At 44.9% G+C, this 18,100-nt stretch overlaps 1 long non-coding RNA gene across 2 annotated transcripts; it reads left to right on the forward strand.

Moving 5' to 3' along the window:
• Positions 1-1,894: 1,894 nt before the first annotated feature.
• Positions 1,895-11,726, forward strand: LOC144104092 (uncharacterized). 2 transcript variants are annotated; one of them, XR_013308434.1, is made up of 3 exons: positions 1,895-2,014; positions 6,640-6,809; positions 11,582-11,726. It is a non-coding gene; the product is annotated as an uncharacterized LOC144104092 (long non-coding RNA). The 2 variants fall into 2 exon arrangements; XR_013308432.1 differs by lacking the exon at positions 11,582-11,726 and having other exon boundaries at positions 6,640-7,373.
• The last annotated feature ends 6,374 nt before the right edge of the window (positions 11,727-18,100 follow it).

Genomic DNA, 18,100 nt, shown 5'->3' on the forward strand with positions numbered 1-18,100 from the left:
TATTTCTTAAATTTAATAGAATTTTCCTATTTTTATATTGATTCAGTCTTCTACACCGCCGCCTCACGTCTTTTTTTTGCCTCGTGCAAATACTTCATTGGCAATCTCCACTGTACCTTGGCCAATCCCCCCGCGTGGGTATGTGCCATATTTACTGAGATGAAGTAGAGTGCGGACTACAAACACTGTCTGTACTTGTGCTCTGTTTTTTTGTCTGTTTGCATTGTAAGCCATTAATAGGTAGAAAGGCATGCACGTAATGGGCATACCCTGAGCACATGAATGCGGAAAGCTGGTCATGGCTGTCAAAGCATTGCCAACAAAGCAACGGGACCTTCAAGAAACAGGATATGGTTGTGACCCTTCACATGCAATGATTTCCACAAAATTTGAAAATGTGGCAAGTTACAGCAGTCCCGTGGTTATATTGCTGAAAACCAAGCTAGCTCATTTATACGGAAACATTTTTAGAGGCTGCCAAAAAGGAACATGTCAAAAAGTTACACATAGCATCCTGTTTCATTGATGATGTTTATATCTGTGGTAAACGATATGAACAAGCATCTCTGTGTTGGCTAACTGTTCTGTAATCCACGCACTGTCATGCAGTGCATACACAGTCACAGTCCAGTGACTGCAGAGCGGTCTGCAACCAGTAACTTGCAACTATACTATGCAGCAAGCTTCTTTGCACGGTATTTGTTACATTTATTGAACGATGACATGGAATTGGTATGGCTATTTCTACCCAGTGCATTTCCTAAAGATTCCTTTCTGCCATACTGTACTTTTTACACAAAAAGCTTCCTACAGAGTCATTTAAATCACTACGCATAAATATGTTTGTAGCAGGTGTGTGAGCACAAACAAAAAAAATGTTTTTATTTTCCTTAATTCTCACGACATGGGCATTTATATGTTGGCACAACTTTTTTCAGGCATCCCAACTGATGCACTGATGTGTTTGGTACACATTCATCTTCAGACATTTCATGTCTGTTGGGTAAAAAAATACGAAATAATAGTTGACTACATTAGTTTTTACTGAGATAACTAGCATCACACAGCATTCTCTTGAAATTCCTCTAGCTGTCTGTAATCGGCTTCTTTGTATAGCTTCATACTACTTTCATTTAAACTCTGCACACTGCTCTTTTCACCACACACAGTGACATGGCACGCGGAGCCCCGCGGGAATGGTCGAGGGGGATTAGGAGGTCGGCTGCTACTTCCCTGGAATCCAAACACAGCTATAGGCACCTGTAAGTCACGGTTAATTTCGGAAAGGCAGCTTTGCCCTCTTCCTTTTGTCGTCTTGTCTAGTCCATCGTGCATCGTCTCACGGCGAACCCGATAAAGGGGAGGCCATCAACCCCGGACGCGACTAACCTCTGCGGAACACCCTAGGTACACCAGCCCTCTAGTGTCTGTAGCGCGTTGAGCCTAGCGTTTTTAGCTGCTCAACTTATTGAACCTAGAGCTTGACAGTCCCTAAGCCGCATTGGTTGCGTTATTTCAGTTTAGCAATGGCTATGCGGGGCGTACCTGTCGGCGACAGCCAACTCAACCGATTGTGCAGAAGTCGCCTACGTTTATGCCCGTCGGTTGAGACCTGTACGTTTAGCTTCGGGGGCTACGACGCCGTGCACCTCGCAAGCGCTGTGCGGCGCCTTAATCTCAAGCCCGCAGATTTTGTTATCCTTTATGTAGGAGGTAATGACCTTGCGAGGCCTAATGCCAGTCCGCAAGCGATATGCGTTAACTGCAAGGTAGTACGTAATTGCTGAGAACTTCCAATTGCTGTCGATTTCAGTACGGAATTATCATACATCTTTTCGTATCACAGGCCCTTGTCCTGCTTCTGCTCCGCGACGTGGCACCTGTCGTGCTTGTGGCAAAAGTGTTGCCGCGGTGTTTTGCCTCGACGGACGCCGAGGCAAGTCGGCGCTTGCTTAACCGCAATTTGACGGCTGCGCTGAAGCGGATGCCGTGTGTGGGCATCTTGAACCCAGACGTGAGTACCGATTCATGCTTGTCTTAACAGTGTGCGAGGCAAGTACAGTCAGCAAGCCTGGCGGTCGCTGGAGCGGTTTGCCGAGGAACCGTAAAAGTGAAATATTGGCTCAGCTGTTCTATAACTGGTACAGTGCAGTCGACAGGACGCACAGCGTGCCAGTGCGCCTTCGGTCTAGCACCAGCATAATATTGACAACCGAGTACAGGTTCTAAACTTTCACTTTTTTTGTGGTACACGGTGGCGTTGTAGCGCTTTAAATGGGTGTGCTGACGACTGTAAGTACAAGATGCGACAAATATAGTGGTGCCTTGCAACAATATTTGTGCGTGGGGAAACAATCAGTCATGTAGAAAAAGTTAACTCCTGCATGTGACCGTGAATTTGCGAACTGTTTTGATAGAAGTGAAAGCGAGCGGACAGTGACACAGTCCCTTTGCTTTTCTCAGAACCTGAACTTTCCTGCGTCAATCGACCTTTGTTTTTTTCAGAGAGCGTCCGCGAATTGAGGTGTGTACCCACAGATACTGCAATGCAGCTATTCTTCCAAGTCCAATTTCCAGGTGGCTGGCATACTCTTGAAAGCATTCTAATTATTGCTTGCTGCACTGGAGGAGTTGCAGTATACCAGACACACTTGCCAAACTCTTAAGCAGTAATTGCATGAACTAATGTTCTTTGGTGATGTGCCCCGCGACACAATCGCCTGTCACTCGTCACCTTGTTCATTCGCCTCACGGCATTGAAGAAGTGTAACTATACTAACTCCCCGTTTTTAAGACCCAGCAGCATGAAGTATGACTACAGTACTAATGAAAAATCTTCTAGTAATATATTGTATTTCTAAGGGATGCTGTGAGTGTTGCAAAACTTTGACAAGAAGTGAGTTTAGTCTCCCACAACCATAATAGTTAATAATAAATAGCCTAAATGACCTTCCTGGCTCTATTGTGCCCACCAAGTTTTCGCTTAACTATTTCACCGAGCTATAGCTCAGATGAAGCGAGCATTGGCAGCTTCTTCGCTGAAACCATGCTAAAAAAAACTTCCTTCGCAAATGCTGCTGTGATTGGCTAGTCTTGTGAGCTGATTTCGGGCGGGCGCCACTTTCATGTCACTTTTCATACAGCATAAATCATGCCTACTAAAGCCTCAAATGGCATGAGTGGCAGTGTCTGGCAGATAGTGAGCAATGGTAAAGCAAAGAAAAATAAAAGACTTAATGAATTTGGAAACAAAAAGTCAGCAACACAGAGAGACAAATATTGACACAACTGTTATGCCATTAAGAGGGATGACAGTAATTTGAAATTAAGACAATTACATCAGATGAAATAATGGGCAGGAAGCAATGCAGAGACAGACTGCAAAATTTTTTTCAGGGTCTATTTACTATTCATGCGAAATACACTAGGTGGCAAACTATTGAATGAGGCAGGTACATAGTATTGACGTGTGCGCTTTCCATACCGGGTTGAGGAGCAAGTAACATGCCGCTGTTTTTAATGTACTGCACACACTCCAGTGTTTAGTCAGCTACCTTGGCCACCTTTTCGCAGCTCACAGATTCCAGCTAAGTATCATAGCATGGCAAAACGCAAGCTGTTGTGTGTCTGTGTGTCCGGATCCAAAGCTAATTTCAGAATAATAACAATAATAATTGGTTTTTGGGGAAAGGAAATGGCGCAGTATCTGTCTCATATATCAGAGCACACCTTAACCGCCCAGCGCCGTAAGGGAAGGGATAAAGGAGGGAGTGAAAGAGGAAAGGAAGAAAGAGGTGGAGGGCTACGGAATAATTTCGACCACCTGGGGATCTTTAACGTGCACTGACATCGCACAGCACACCGGCGCCTTAGCGTTTTGCCTCCATAAAAACGCAGCCGCCGCGGTCGGGTTCGAACCTGGGAACTCCAGATCAGTAGCCGAGCGTCCTAACCACTGAGCCACCGCGACAGGTGGCTCAGAAAAAAAATTTCAGAAAAATAACGCTTTGCATATGCATTGGCCACGGTTTTGTAAGTTCTAACATCAGCGCACACTTGCAAGAAATGCGACATCTTTTTTTAAGAAGAAATACCATGATCAAAGGAATGAACAGAAGTGAGTGAGTGACCTTCTAGACCACCAAAATCATACCTGTCATTCACACCAAGAGCAAAGTCTGTGGCACTAAATGTGACAACTCGTGCAAACAGAGGAGAAAAGACATCCAAACACCATGGTGTGTGCTCCTGGGAAATTATACACGTTGTTAATGAAAGCAGCAAAGAGCGAGTTACAAAATATGCGGGGTTGCATGTGCCAGTGACATAGTTTTTTCCCTTTGCAAAGTCAAGGTGGCAATGACTGATGCACTGGCAGACAGAGCAGACTGATCATGATGAGAGTGAATGTTTATGGTGCAAGGGCATCTGCGGCCAAAGAGCGCCATGGCACAAGGTATTTTCGTTTGCTCAATGTGGAGTCAAAGACCCATTTCCCAAGCATTTCACCATGAATAAGCCGAGCACCAAGCAGGGGAAAGCTTGTACCCATTGTATCACCGGTGGGTACCAGGCGACACTGGGGATCGAACCCCGTTCCTCCCGCATGCGAGGTGGATGCTCATCCACTAGGCCACCGCTGCGGTCCGGAGCAGACTGTAGCTCGGACCAAAGGAAACAAAAATCTCTTAAGCAAGCAGCAAAGTGACATTCCAACCACATTGCTTATCAATTTGAAATTGGCTGCCTATACACTATTTACAGTGCCATGTCATGGAGGCATCTTTGATCACGTGGTCACGCTGCCATTGCATGCCTCCCGACCACTGAGCTCCTGCCTCGTCCCAACGGCTGCTGCTTCTGGGGGTTTGGCTCAGATAGCCAGTGTTTTGGCTGATATGGTTGTAAAGGAGTGGGAAGGTGACACTAGCATAAGGCTAAAGGTTCAAAGAACATTTTAAAACCACAATTTGATCACTTCAGGCGTGAAAACGTGATCGGGCTGCATGTCGGGCAGCTCTCAGCCTCTTCGAACCGACGAAGGCATCGCTTGAATGCTATACTGTTCAACACCGCAAGCTAGCAGGTCACTGCTCTTATGTTTTGAAGAGATATGCAAAAATCTCGGCATATTATACTCGCTTCCCGGCATTGCTCAAAGACGAGACGCACTTCCTGCATGGTACAATTTGCCAGCAATCTGCGATTTCACGCTAACTTCTGTAAGAAGCACACTCTACAACAGATTATAGAAGAATTTCTTGTACTCAAAGAAAAATACAGTGGTCCACGGACTTTCATATGGATGGCTGGAAAACTTGTTTATGTTGGAAGCGCAGTGGTGAAAGTGAACTGAGTGTACTTTCGGCTCTTTAATTTAAGAATGTAATCTCTCCGCGTCTTAGCGACATCATACACAACATAAAATAGCCACAGCTCAAGGACAAAACAAAACTGTGCTGGGTGCCGAGCCATACCGTTATTAAAGGCAACGAGAGAGCAGATGTCAGCGCTGCTCAAGCTGGTGGCAGGGAAATAAAAACGCACATATCCCCTTTAATGAAAAATGAAGCAAATAACAAACTTCACTTTGCTATGCCAGTTTTAGATGAATGGAAGTCTTGCACCTGCCTGAAAGGTTTTGAGGAAGTGGCTATCTGCCGTCATTCGTACAAGACCTGCACATCTCACACATTACTTCCTACTGCCAAGCGAAGAGAAACCTGTTTGCAGAAAATGCGGAGATGAGCTTACAGCAAACCACATTTTATTTTCATGCACAAAACATTAATGACTGGGAAAAAATATTTTACCCCATTTTATAAAGAACACATTCCTTTTCCTCCAGCCGTGATTTTAGGTGCAGATACACTGGTCGATATGCCAGATGTTTTTAGCTTTTTAAGGGAAGCAAACATGCTTCATAAACTCTAAATATTGGCCCTATGCTTCGCTACATACACTGAAACCTCAGCCACTTTCGCAGTCCTGAGAAGGTGGCGGAGGCCTTTATCTGAGTTGCGGGAACCACCAGAGCCTTGCCCACAATGTGGAGGTTACCCGATTTTTTCTGATTTAAAAGCCGGGTCTTGCCTTAAGGTCCCTTATTGCGTGGAAGGTGCGGTGTGTTGTAAACCTTTTTTTTGCAGCCAGTAGTGTTAGACAGGCTGGGTGGCGTCATAATGAAAGACTCGCGTGGCATGCTAGCAGGATAAAAACTGGCCATGTAGGACTTGGTTGCACATTGTAGCTCCAGTGGGTTCATGCCTTGGCTCAGAATCATTCTCAAAAACATAAGTAGGAAACTATAGAAGCTGAGAAGACTGCAGTAGGAGGCGATAAAGGTATCAATATATGTCAATGTCTTGCCAGAAACCACTCCTAGCGCAGGGGTACATCCGGGTCTGTTCTTATCCTTGTGTGTGTGCGTGGTTACCTGCCATAGATTAATTACGGCATTGTAATTTGGTTCTCATTGAGCACTGCATTTGTGTGGATGCATTCTTTCTGCCTTCTTTATGCATTGTTTACAGGAAAGCTGTGCCAGAAAGCCGAAATACTTATTGTAGCTCTATGCTGTTAGGATGTCATGCTTGCTCAAGCTGCCTTATTTATCAACGTATCTCATTTTGTTTTCAGCATCGCTTCCTGGATGCAATGAAGGCACCCAAGAGGCACCTTTTCGCCGCTGATGGCTATCACCTGTCAGCTGACGAAGGTATCGAGGAGCTGGCGGAGGTCTTCGTGAGGGGCCTCGCAAAATTCTATGGAGCGGGCATCCTGGCACCGTTCTCAGGTGCACCTGCCAGGTATATCATCCACCAGTGCCATCAGTGCGGATCCAAGGGCCACTGGCATGGGGACTGCTATGAGTACTGCAGGCCATAGGACCTGCACTACAGCCTGCAGTACTTACAGCAATGGGCAGTGCAGGGATTGCAAGGTTTTGATGAGTAACTTGGTGGCAGTGAGACCTGTTCCTGATGTGTTTCTGAGCTGCATCTGCTCTGTGGAGTCTGCAGCATCAAGTGGGTGCTCACTGACATTAGCCAGCACCGAGGCATTTTTCCATTTAGACTTCATTGAATTTGCCATTGGTGTGGCTTAAATTAATTGAAAGCTTTCCTTGTTGGCATCACTTATATCCAATGTGTACCTTCGTGACAAACCCCTCGTGGCAAGCATTATTCACATCCATTAAACTGTTGGCCTACTTCATTATGCCAGGCATTGATGAGCCAGAACTATATGAAAGGAAAAAATAGTTGGTAATGATATGAAGAATCTGTGAAACCTCTAAGCTGTGTCCCTGTGAATGACAAACTGGCTTTTAAATGTGTAGTGCGGCCACATCTTTATCTAAAATAGCAGTGCCTCACAACCGTGTAATGCTGTCTGTTAGTACAAGGTGAATCTTTTCATGCAGCCATAGCATGCGCAGAACTTTGCAATACGCTTTCACAAATGTCTTTGCCATTATACCAGGTTCCGTATGTATTACAAATGCTTTTCAACACAATGTGCAATGGTTTGGTTTGCTATGGGTTTGTCCCAAAGCGACTAAGGCTATGAGGGCTGCCGTCGTGAAGGTCTCCGGAAATTTCTACCGCCTGAGCTTCATTAACGTGCACTGACATCGCACAGCACACGAACCTCTAGAATTTCGCCTCCATCGAAATTCGACCGTTGCGACCGTGGTCGAACCCACGCCATTCGAGTCGGCAGCCGAGCAGCATAACTGCTAGGCAACCGCAATGGACTACAGTGTGCAATGGTAGGAAAAGTTCACTAGGTAAAAGAATTGGCGCCAGATACGTGGATTCCTATGGCTGGTTCAAAGAGGGTTCAAAGCCATTGCTATAATAAATATATCATTTCATCATAAACCATTTTGTTCTAGCAAGGCCTGACTGCATTTTTTGCTATCTGAAGGATGAAGCAGTCATCCAGTTCCTCTCCAGTGGTTGAATGAGTGTCCGGACGAATTTTTGGATGCAGTGACGCTGTGACCCAGCTTCATTGCTTTGCCTGCCCCCTGTGTGACTGAAGCACTTGTGCTTTCGCTCTTCTGCATCTTCTGATGTGACTGTAGGGGATGTGCTTCCACAAGCATGAACCACACACCGTGCTGGTTAGCGGGGAAAAGGCCCAAAGCTTTATTGCACATGGCATATGTAGCCGAGAAAGCAGTGAGGCCACCTAGTGCAACACACACTACATCCCCCCTTGTTTAAGAAAGGAACAAAAATGCACTCTATGTTAAGCACTACACAAGCACAAGTTCAGTCTTATAGGCCTCCAAATCAGTTGTCTAAATCTTGACACTCAAAAGGGTAAACTTGAAGGTTGTGACGGGGGTGAAGCCATGAAGTTGGGCCAAGAACTATTTGCATCCGTGCTGTATTAGTCTCACTCCTTGATGGCTTCCTCTCGGGTTCATTCCAGTAACACGTTTGGCAGGACCCTCGGACTTTGGCACAATGAACAGTTCGATGAGGAATAACCTGTAGCATTGAAGAACTTTATTCAGGTCCTCCACTACATACGGCTGGGGGATGTTGAACTTGTCCCAGAACCATCGCAGGGTTATCTGCCATGCACCCGAACTTGCCCACACGTCTGAAGTGGGCACTGTACCTGAGGTGAATTCCTTTTCCTATTAGCTTGATCGCTCAGATTAAAAGACTTAGAAAATGGCCAGCCTGGTTCAAGCTGCTTGATGTCTTAGAAACTCTGGTGTGCGTCTGCCCATGAGAAGTTGTGCTGTGCTTAGTTCACTGACGCCAGGAATTTTCTGGTAGACAAGCAGTGCGATGAAAACATTGTCCGCCTTGACGGTCCACGCCATCCTGTCCACCTCAGCTTTTGACTGTGGGAATCTTGTGCTGCTGGTGATATGCCTAAAGCCTTAAAGGATGTCCAAAGGTAAAGACGACGTCGGATGAGGATTATGGACCATTGTCGCTGTGGGCTACCACATGATCCATAAGTTCAGCAGCTTATGGTCATGCTCTTCTTTCTTTCCCAAAAAAAACCTGAATGTCGTCAAATTGACGACTGGTTTTCGAATATTCTGGCCATTTCTTTTTGAAAGAATACTGGGGCAGATTTTATTTGAAACGATAATAAACAGTAGCAGCAATGAGCAGCAGGCACAATGAATTTAGTCAATCCGTGACAATTTTCACAAAAGACAGATTTCATGAAGTCCAGCCCTGGCATCCAGCTTTGAGAACGCCTTGCCATCACCAAGATGGCCTAAAACCCGTCTAACTGTATGTGAGACATTCCATTCCCTAAGAACTTCCTTGTTGAGTATCGCCAGATCCATATAGAGGCGGTATCTACCCAAAGCTTTTAGAGAACCACGTTTAGGCTACCACACCATGGTGTAAGTTCATCGATATTTTTCACAACTTCTTGTTTTTCAAGGATGTCAAGCTCTTCCTTCACCACATTAAGAGAGGCTGGGAATTCTACAAGGTATGCTAATTGTGAAAGGCTTGATATTCGGCTGGAGTCTGATAGTGTATTCCGCACCGAAAGTCCCTAGGCCATCAGATTTCTTGCATTTGCAACTGAGAGGGATATGCACCCTGACTTCCTTGAGGAGAATGTTGAAGTGCATCTGCAAAATGAACAACTCCAATACCTGTTATGCTGAGTAACCAAGAAGTGGTGACAGCGACGACAGCAGGACATAGATTCTGTTTCGAAGTGCAACCCTTCCATTTGAGAATTGTGAAAAATTGACCAGCAACCCTCAGCTGGCAGTTGTCTGGCCCGGTGAGAGTCCCCTTCAGCGTGCCCAGCAGCGACTGAAAGCCTGGAAAGGTGTCGGGAACTGGAGTCACTTCTGCACCTTGGTCCACTTTAAATTTGGGAGGAAGTCTGTTGACATTCATGCGCACAAACTTCGTGTCAAGTCTTTTCCGCCTTGGTGGGACAGACATCGCGTGCAAGTGTCTTAGAGATAAGCGTTGCTTGGCGAGACGGACAGGTTTGCGGAGACTCTCTTATAAGGTCCTTTCTTTTTGCAAAACCTACATACAGCATTGTGCACAGGGCAGAAGGCATGCACATGAGCTTCGGGTCCACAAAAGTTGCAAAGCTTCTTCTATGTTTTTACGTGTCTCTGTTGGAATGGATTTGTGATGCACGTGCTTGCGTGCACAGTCAGAGACCGATCTTGTGCCCTTTCCTTTCTTTCCTTCTGCGCGTCCTTGTGCAAGCAAGCATGCAAAAATGCTTTGTCAAGAGTCAGATCTGGCATGCGACACAGCTGTTCTGAAAGCTTGGCGTCGAGCAGGCCAACAACAAAGCCGTCAATTTCCAGCCTGTCCTCGACAGTTAAAGACACAAAGATACAGCTTCTTTACTATCGAACGCAGGGCAAAGTAGAATGCGTCTACGCTCTCGGATCGTTGCCGTATGTGCTTATGAAAGCGAAAACTTCTGTAATAGGCTGTGAAGTGTTGCTTGATTTATGTGTACTCACACATTCCACCTCTGAAACGCGTGATCTGTACTTGGCATGTGAAGCGTAATTGGAACTTGCATGTCAGTAAAGTGACCAAAATCACCTCCGTGCAAAAGGCCCAAAATTTCTTTCCTTCACGTGAGTGGGACAACAACACAGGCTGCGTAGAGTAGCAGATCGTCCTCTACTGTGAGCTGTTGACGACGCTCGTAGAAGGATCTCACTTCAAGGGGTAAATCTCGTCGAGAAGGCCTTTCTTTTGTGCAGAGTTCTCGGAGATACAAGCACACACAATCTGATTTTTGGGATTCTCAGCCACTCAAGGCAGTGCTGCTTGATGGGAAGGGTTGTCCTCACCTTCCTTGCGACGACGCTGACGAAGGTTAGCATCTGCAAGTCTTTGATGGCGGGCTTGCCAAGCCAGGGAGTGCGTACATCTTGCAGGCATTGCAATTAATCAGGTGTGGCCGCTGCGGCAGAATAGGACGCTTTTTATTGTGACACAAACTCTGAATACAGACCCTGGTATTCTGTCTATACAAGCCACCTTCGATTTCTCCTCAATGTCCTTTTAAGAATTAGTAAACTAAATGTATAGAATGACATATTAAAAAGGATTGTTTTTGTGTGATCGCATGCACTACAGCTAATAACAATAACTAATCTGTCATCATTACATCAGGTGTTCCTCAACGGCCTGTATTAGGACCTCTCTTCATAATCTATATTAATTATCATCGTGATGTCATAACATCATCTATTAATATGTCGCAATCATTGGCAAACAGCCTGAGACCTGTGCACCCAATCCGATACTATTTTTTCTTAAGTGTGACAATAATAACATTTCTTCTTGGTGCAACACTTGGCTTATGAAGCTTATTGTATTCATATGTAAAGCACTTCGTGACATGAATGCCTCATGAAGCTAATATACATTTATCGTTTTTAATGGGCTCTACAAGAGTGCTCTCAATAAAGGTGCAGTGTGCCTTGGATGTTAAAGGTCGACACAACGAATATCCTGCAGTAAACGTTTCGAAATCCATGCTCCACTGCATGGGGCCGCACGCAAGAACAGTTCTTGCATTGACATGTCAGGCTGAAGTAGACTTTATGGCCACATCAGTTGTCGAGAAGGCATTCACCGACCACTTCGTGCATCCACTCAAGCTATATGAATCTGCCTGTTTCCACCGCTGGATGGAGCAGCTGGGCGAGACCGTTTGTTTGTTTGTTTGTTTGTTTGTTTGTTTGTTTGTTTTTTGCAGTGCTGTCCATACAGTGGTTAAGCACTAAGAGTACGCACCATCTGCTACTGAAGATAGGCTTGTTCCGAGATTGCTTCATCATCGGTTTGCTTGACTACAATCTTTCAGACCAGCTCTGTTGGAGCCCGAAGTTGTGCGAGGCATTTGTACAGGGCGCTGCTCTGTCCCATTATTTTTTTTAAATAGGCTTAGTGTGTGACTTGAGAGGGAAAACACAGAGGTCGTTTTTAATTGCAGATACCTGTAGAGCTACACAGCCTACATCCTATTTAGAGGCCAGTCTTGCAAGTACAAGTGTCATGACGAAATAAGCAAAAAGGAGTCGCAAATCACTGAGGCTGACAACCGTGCGTGAAGGTTACGTTTTTGATAAATATCGAAGTGTATAGGTTTTGTTCTGAAAACGCTAATGCACCTTTATCATGCAGGGAAGATGGTGAAAAAGACATCCTGAATGTTGTAAGCCAAAGAAAGCCTGTAATTGGTTGCACAACAGGTGGCCAGCTGAGTTTCGGTACGTTTTGAGCTCCCTCGCGGCTGTGCGCTTTGTGTGCCCACGTGGTTTCGTTTCACATTCCTCAGTTTACAAGGGTGAGGCAGCAGCAGACCTCCAACGGCCTCTCTAAGTGCTCCTTGGACGAAGTTTATGCACCATCAGGCACCTGCAACAAGGAAAACAGCTGCGGCTAGCTGATGTTGCAAACACCTCGATGTTTGCAAACACACCGCTCAGCACGTCTGCTTCGTCACCGTACCGAGAGGCTGGATTGCATAACCAGCCCTATGAAGACCAATATAGCACGTGCCAGTTTTTACACATTTGTCATGGTAGTCGTGGCTACCGACTCCTATGCTTGGAAAGCTCGGAAAGCCACTGCTAAGCCACTTGGGACTGCCCGTTCGATGACTCCCACCGTTTTGTTGCTATTTAATGTTTTATTGAAGTCCACGTAGATTTCTCTTGTGGACACTTATCACATAGACTTTAGGGCATACTATGCAACTCTGCCTTTCGACTGTACGGCTCCAACGGACGCAACGTCTCATTCTGGTAGCCATTGTTTTACTAGGGCATAGCATGCAGAAAAAGTGTCCCCAAACGGGACGAACTGCAGTACTGCCTTCCTTGCTTGTGTAAAAAAAATGGGTGTGTTAAGATGTTCCATGTCTTGTGTAAGCTTAGTAAAACCTGAACAGTTCGACATCCTTTAAAAAGGTTTTTAGCAGTAAAATGAAATGTATGCCTGGTGGTACTAATGTGAAATGGTTTAGAACTTTTGTGTATAGAAATGAGACTCTTACTTGGTATGAATTGTCAACCTCGTATTGCTTTTCTGTCATCTATGTGCACATTTTTATGTATGATTTCTGCTCCCAGTCACGTGTGATGTGCCGAAATTGGCAGGAGAAGTACTTCTGTTTTCGCTTGTTTTCAAAGGGTGCAAGATGTTGGAGGTGTTACACAAATAAATCAAGCAAATGTTCTGGGCCTTTCTCAGCATAGTCAAACTTTAAATGGCTTTACATGCTTTGAAATAGTTATACTTGGAGGTAAACTGGAATGTGTGCCTTTTGAGGACAGTGTGTCAATTTTAGCACTTGTATTGTATTGTATTTATGGAAGTGAAATTTCTTGTGGCATGAATTTCCGACTATGTTGGTGCCCCTTCATGAAGATGCTCATTTCTGTACTATGGTTTGTGTTCGCAGTCATTTTGTTTTATGACAAGAGTTTAAATTTCAATAATTTGAGTTTTTCCTTTTCGGCCAGTTTTTTTTTTCGGAATGAATTGCTAATTCACTGTACCTCCTCATAATTTTCTTCATCTCCTGAATGGAAAAAGGGTGGTGCAATGTGCGATTGTAGTTTTGCAATGTACTGTGAATTTGATGTATTTATCATATTATGAGGTGTCGGGTCCAACAGAAAACCAGTAAGCACCTTGCTGGAACCAGTACAACCAGCAGTAAGCCAGTAAGCACCCTGCTGGAACCAGTAAAACCAGCAGAAAACCATTACAAACACCCTTCTAGAACCAGTACAACCAGCAGTAAACCAGCAAGCACCCTGCTGGAACCAGTACAACCAGCAGAAAGCCATTACAAACACCCTACTGGAACCAGTACAACCAGCAGAAAACCAGTAAGCACGCTGCTGGAACCAGTACAACCAGCAGGAAAACCTGCTGGTTCCAGCCGAACCAGTACAAACCAGTATGTTCCCATCTACAAATTTTCACCTGGGTATCTATCTATCTATCTATCTGCGCCAATGCGGGAGGCTGGTCACAGTGGTCAGGGTGGTGAGGTGCTAGAGGAGGCGATGGATGTACGCGTTCTCAGAAGTGGTTATTCTAGCGCCTCCACGCGAGGTCAGACATCTTTCGTGACTACAACATGCATGTGCCTCTACCGAAATATTCTTTGCAAGACCAACACCTTGCGATATTCGCGATGTTTGTGGGCTTGTGCCATGATCACTGCCAATGGCGCCGCGCACCGCGCCGTCCCACAACATCGTTTAAACTCCTAGCGCCCCAGCTTGGCTGATACTTCCACCTGTAGTATTCTGGCTGCGGTGCTCGTCGCTGCTCCAAATCAGTCATGGAGAGCGAAGGTCCGTGCGTCGCGAAATAATGTGTACTGGTGGGCGTCGCAGTGCACGAGCCAAAAACGCGATTTTTGAAAGGCGCGCGAGGTAGCTTAATTTATTCCACAACGCTGATGGTAATCGTGTCGTCGAATTTCTAAAAACTTGCCTGGCGATTACTACACACCTAACTTATAGATAAGTTAACTAGAAGAAATTAGTTAACCACCTTATTAGCAGTTAACTTGATTCTGTTTTCTGATACCTGCCATCATTGATAAAAAGGCTACGACTTTAGAAAATTACAAGAGGCTTAGCTAGAATGACTGGCATTTTATGTCATAATGTACAGGCCATATGATACTTGTCACATGCCCATTTTCACATACTGGTGCCCATGAAGAGCTGCAAAAACTGGCCATCACCATGGCAGAGGACCTGCACGCAATGTCGAACCTCAACGAACAGATGATTTCTAAGCTGGGAAAACTTAGTAATATGGCTGCGCACAGTGCGCAAATGCGGAATTATGAACTTGAAAGTGTAAATTCTGTTCTGGCTGAATATATTAGCCACTACAACGCATATAATGAAGAGGACACTGAAAACGCAGAGACAGAGTAGTTGTATAGAGGCCATATGAGGTCTCTACCATGCCAGTTTGGTTCTTAAGTTCGAATGCCTAGATCTGTGGGGCGACTATGACGAACTGAGATCATGATAAGGAGTATGGTTACGGTGGCAAATACAGGCGTGAAGCAACAGAGGTTACCACTTCATTGGTTTGGTTAAGTAATGAGGGATGAAGGGTACATTGGAAACAGGGTGTCGAAGATGAACAATAAAAAAAATAAGCATGGGTGTGACCAAACATATATAGATAGCTGGTGGAAGTAGACCTTTTGGAGAGGTAGTCAGTGGATGCTTTTGAGGACAGAATAGTACGAACTGCACCTCAACCATGATATTTTAGCTGCTAGTCTGCCATGGAGTCTCGGCTGTTCCTTTTACCTCCTTGAAGCTAGTATTGCACAACGTTTACTGCCTTGTAGAGTGTGTGTGCCTGTGTTTCTCTCTTCGTCTTACCCTAAAAAGGTGGGGTGTGCATGCAGCCCTTCGAAAGTATGCAAAACTAAACCTATCTCATGCATTTTCTTCAAACATGTGTACTCCCATTTGTGCTGTTTGTTTCGTCTGGCATTACACAGTTACATCTAATAAAGTAAGTGGCATTGTGCAGGCTACGTCTCTTCCCTCCTTGTCGGCCACATGGCGTTTTACGCAGCGACCTTGCGTGTCACGCAGGAACCAACATTGGTTTTCTGGAAATGAGCTGTACGAACAGCACCATGCGTTTGCTACATAAATCAATGTGCTTTTCTTGGCAGTCGTTTTACCCAAATGACGTGGAGGTCACAGGGCGAAAGTACTTGCAGAATTCGAGGTGCGCAAAAGAAGCGGTTCATTTTTACATGCAAAATTGTCTTGCGACTGCCATGTAATCACACGGGAAGATGGTTATTTTTCTCCGTCTCCCCGCAAGTATCACACTCATTCAAAGGCAACAGTAGTAACCAGCGTATTGTATCAGAGAAATGCAAAAAAAACCTTCCAGTGGGCCTGAAGTTGTGTTGCTAAAAGGTCGTTTTTGCATTACTTTAAAGAAAAAATATGCACTACCTCGTTGCAAAGTTACATCCATAGAGGGCCAAGACTAGCCACAAGCCTAGCACAAATCCGGTGAACGAATACTAACATGGCGGAGTAATAGCGGCGCGGAGTTTTATCAACTCCTCTGGTTAACAGCAGAAGCTATCGTGAACTTGTTGAGTATTGAGCGAGAGTGGCTACTGTTACCCAGCTGGTGACTCAAAATTGCAGCGCCGAGAGGATCGAATGCGAGAGACCGTGATGGCAGCTGTGGTAGCGTGAGTGCTGCAGAGCGGAAGAAATCTTTCTTGGGTTGCTTACTAGGGTTTAAGCATGCGTTCGGCCGGAAATGTTATACGAACTTGAATTTCTTACGTGTTATCATTCACCTTAACATTCGGCGCGAACACCAGTGCGGCCATAAAAAAATACGAAACACGTCATAACACGGCCTAGCTGGCGCGAGTGCTGAAAGCAGACTCTGCGGAACGCACGAAAAAAGTAACATGTCGAAGTGTGCTCTATATTTTGGTCGCGCCTGTACAGCTGTTTAACCGAGAGAACCATTTTAAAATGCGTGTTTAGGGTGGAAAAGTAATCTGGTCCGACATCTATCAAATGCTCAACTTATTCATTCTCTCCATAATAAATTGCAGCAAACAAGGAGACACCTTTCTCGTTCTTGACATCCGTCATCCGTAGGGGTGTTTTCGCTTTGCATGCACAAATTGAGTATAATTTTGGCTCTTGTTTTTTTACGTCTTTTGCCGCCCGTCTTTCCCAGAGTTGCATGGAAAATTTTCCAATATTGCACTGCTGTTGTCACTGTTGTGTGCTACTTGCAAGCAAGCATGTCTCTTGCGGTATGGGGCTCGGGGTGGATTCCAGAAGAACCTAGACGTCTTGAAGATGAAGAGTGTACGTTGAGCAAACTGTTTTCGTAGGATGCCACGGTTTGTAGCCACGTACACAGCACTACGATAGATCATGTCTATACTATCAACCAGCTGATAGAGAAATACACTGAAAATAACCCCTTTATACAGCAGTCAAAATGTCAGTAGTCACAGAGACATTGTGGAACTAAGGTGCACAAGACGCATATGCGAAAATACTGCAAGATATTTACAGCGGCTGCGCAACGAATTAGGCCTCCATAGAGAAAGCAATAAAAGGTCAATAAAGAGCGATGGTATACAATGAGACAGTCTCTCCGTTGCTATCCATTTGCAAGCAAGAATTATTGCGAGACCTGAAATGGGAACAGTTAGAGAAAAGTAATAATGGACAATACTTTAGTAATCTGCGATTTGCTGATGACGTTGCCTTGCTAGGCCATTAATTGTCTGAATTACTAAGCATCATCAATGTTGCAGGTAGACAAAGCAAAACATTGGGTCTAAAAATTAATATGCTGATAACTCAACCAATGTTCATCAGTGTTCAATGTTCAACAGGAAACAGCAGTCACATTTTGCAGCGAGGTGCTGGAAGTGTTAGGGGGATATGTCTACTGACGGGTAACGAGCACGTTGTGCAAGCATGGATGTAATATTCAGTGTAGAAAAAACTCGGTTTTTTTTAATTTAAGTGAGACTCGAACTTCTGCCAAGTTTTGTTATGCCAGGCTTTCTGCAAGTTTGGTACAGCAGTAAAGCACATAAAAATTTGTATTGTCGAAACTGGTCGAATTTGTATTCATTTTATTAACTTCCCAATACTTGTGCCAACTGGCATCCCTTCATGACAGAAAAATAATTTCAGCTCTGAAAGCCAAGTCGCCCCGCACCCCTTTAAAAGGTGCAGTTATGGTTAATTACAAGACAATGGAGATAAATTTGTGATGCATTCCAGGTCTTCTCTTCATTCAAGGGATACGAGGCTGGACCCTGTCCTCTGAATGCTTTCCTGTACGTACAAAAAAATCCATCTCATTTAAAAGAGACAGGATTGCAAACGAACAAAATCTCCCACTTTATGGTGCACTGGCCGCCTTTAGTGTATCTGTACATTTTCAGTATATTACTTATTTACTCTCAATTCCCGAAGTGCTTGGCGAGGGCTAGTCTCAACCAGGAAGGAACAAAGAAAAACGCAACGTCTGATTTG

The sequence above is a fragment of the Amblyomma americanum genome, chromosome 1, assembly GCF_052857255.1.
Source record: "Amblyomma americanum isolate KBUSLIRL-KWMA chromosome 1, ASM5285725v1, whole genome shotgun sequence".
In the NCBI taxonomy this organism is placed as follows: domain Eukaryota; kingdom Metazoa; phylum Arthropoda; class Arachnida; order Ixodida; family Ixodidae; genus Amblyomma; species Amblyomma americanum.